Raw genomic sequence first — 3,123 nt, forward strand, 5'->3', positions numbered from 1 at the left:
TACTGTTGAAGACTTACTTGGAGATATTACTTTGGTAGCATGTGACATCAGTGCGACTGTGTGGGAGATGAACATTCTTTGAAATCGCCTTTCTTTTGGACTGGAATGAATACAACATTTACAGTCACGTGGCCACTGCTAAGTATTCCAAATTTGCTAGCATACTGAGCGCAGCAGTTTAACGGCATCATCTTTTAGGATTTGAAATAGCTCAACTACAATTCCATCATCTCCACTTGCTTTGCTCCTAGTGATACTTCTGAAGGCCCACTTGATGTGCATCTTAAGATGTCTAGCTCTAGGTGAGTGATCACACCATCATGGTTATCTGGGTCATTAATATCTTTTTTGTACAGTTCTATGTATTCTTTCAACCTCTTCTTAATAACTTCTGATTCTGTTAGGTCCATATCATTTCTGTCCTTTATTGTGCCCATCTTTGCATGAAATATTCCCTCTCTATCTCTAATTTTCTTGAAGAGATCTCTGGTCTTTGCCATTCTGTTGTTTTCCTCTATTTCTTTGCACTGATAACTTAGGAAGTTTTTTTTTTTTTTTTTAATCTCTCCTTGATATTCTTTGGAACTCTGCCTTCAGATGGGTATGTCTTTCTTTTCTCCTTTGCCTCCTGCTTCTCTTCTTTTGTAAATTATTTGTAAGGCCTTCTCAGACAAGCTTTTTGCATTTCTTTTTCTTAGGGATGGTCTTGATATGGTATGTACAGTTCACAAAATCGAAGGCCTTGACATCCCATTCCGTTACTTCATGGCAAGTACATGGAGAAACAATGAAAACAGTGACAAGCTTTATATTCCTGGGCTCAAAAATCACTGGAGATAGTGACTGCAGCTGTGAAAAAAGAGACACTGATCTTTGGAAGATAAAGCCATGAAAAACCTAGACAGCATACTAAAAAGCAGAGACATTGCTTTACCAGCAAAGGTTTGTATATTTAAAGCTATGGTTTTGCCAGAAGTTGTGATGGATGTGAGAGTTGGACCTAAAGAAAGCTGAGCACAAAAGCATTGATGCTTTTAAGCTGTGGTGTTGGACAATACTGTTGAGAGTCCCTTGGACTGCAAGGAGATCCAACCAGTCCACCCTAAAGGAAATAAGTCCTGAATATTCATTGGAAGGGCTGATGCTGAAGCTCAACCTCCAATACTTTGGCCACCTGATGGGAAGAACTGACTTATCAGAAAAGTCCCCGATGCTGGGAAAGATTAAAGGCAGGAGGTAAAGGGGAAGACAGAAGATTAAATTGTTGGGTGGCATCACCAAATTGATGAGCATGAATTTGAGCAAGCTCCGGAATTTGGTGATGGACAGGGAAGCCTGGTGTGCTGCACCCCATATTATAGCGAGAAGTTAGCATGATATAGCAAGTCCTCTGAACAGATGTACAGAGGACAATCAGGAAGCAGGCTGAAGTCTTTGGGGAAGGAGGAAGGAACAGTTCCTGGATAGCTGACAATGATAGATTTGTAGGCTTTTTCAAGCAAGAGAAGCTGTAGGGAAGCAATTCTATGCCAGGTTCAGAGAATGGTAAGAGAAAGGCAGGGCGGCAGTGCTGGGATTTCCCAGGGGACAATATCCCTATTCTATTAAACCTTATCAATGCACAATATTGTTAGGTGATTGGAGACATGAGTTTTGTTTTGGAAGTGGTAGAGCAATATTTAATGCAAAGACTGATGCTGAAGATGAAGCTCCAACATTTAGGCCACCTGATGTGAAGAGCCAGTTCATTGGAAGAGACCCTGATGCTGGGAAACATTGTTGGCAGAAGGGGAGGTGTCAAAAGGATGAGATGATGAGATGGCATCACTGACTCAATGGACATGAGTTTGAGGAAACTCAGCAAAATAGTGAAAGACAAGGAAACCTGTTTTGCTGCTGTACATGTAACCACAGAGTATCAGACATAACTTAGCAACTGAACAATACCAGTGAGGGCACAGGATCCAGTGAAGCCTCTGGCCCTGGTGGGAGTAGAGAAAGATTTAGGTGGAAGGGGAAGCTTCCCATCCGCTGGTACAAGTCCTTGAATCCAAGGCAAGGAGCACAAGATTTTAAATGTTTTACCAAACATTGTTTTCTTAAAAAAACCCAAAAGCTGTTTTCTGCACAAGTGAGAACTTTGACTGAGTTTGTTCTCTAAATTTTACTGATGGGTGTGGAAGGGTTCTGGAGTGGGCTAAGTCTGCAAAAACCAGGTCACCAGATGCTGGAGGGCCAGCCTCGTGGGAGACATTCTGCACTAGGTGGAAAACGAATCCAGAGGAAAAGTGTCCTGTCTAGAGTGTACATGCCAATGTATCAGATTGTTGCATCAGATCACTTCAATATTGTTTTAAGGTAAGTGAGAAATGCCCGATGGGTGGTTTGCTTTTGTCAGTTCCTGTGGGTAGTTAGATGACTAAATGTCTGGTTCCTTCAATGCATAGTTGGACTCATGCTTGGGAAAGCAAACTAGATCAGGTGCACACATATTTCCTCATTAAACAGCAGGCATAGGCAGGTTTCTAAGGCCTCTGCAGTTATTTTAACCATGAGGGGCCATATGGGGACAGTTTAATTTAACAGGCTGAGATTGGACTGTGTAGGTTGCCATAGTTGTTGCTATGACAAGTAGCCATAACAGCTACTTGTTGCTACGCTGGCGATGTGGGAAACCAAAAAGAGACCAAAAGCCTTACAACTCTCCTTGCAGTTGATTTCAGGCTAGAAGTAGTTAACAAGGAAAGGCTGACAGGTAAGGCCAAGGAGGGGAGTAATCTGAAATAGTAATCATTAGCTATTTTGGGACCCCAGAAAACAGAAACATTGGTTCAGTCAGAGTTCTGTGTTATGGTTCAGAAATAGATGTCATTTGGCTTGAATCAATATTTAACCTTGGGGATGTCAGGCATAACCTCTAAACAGAAGATTTCCTTCTCCCCAGGTAGCAGAATAATTCATATTTGTTCCAGACTCAGGAACCCCAAAAGCCCTCTCAGGGCCACCTGCTCTTTGCAGGCATGTATGCAATAGAAAATTTTGAAGTATCATCATGGTGCCCACTTTCCAGATGAGAAAACTGAGATTAAGGGACTTGATCAAGGTCACACAGCTAAGTATGTG

The sequence above is a fragment of the Bos javanicus genome, chromosome 29 (genome assembly GCF_032452875.1).
Source record: "Bos javanicus breed banteng chromosome 29, ARS-OSU_banteng_1.0, whole genome shotgun sequence".
NCBI classification, from domain to species: domain Eukaryota; kingdom Metazoa; phylum Chordata; class Mammalia; order Artiodactyla; family Bovidae; genus Bos; species Bos javanicus.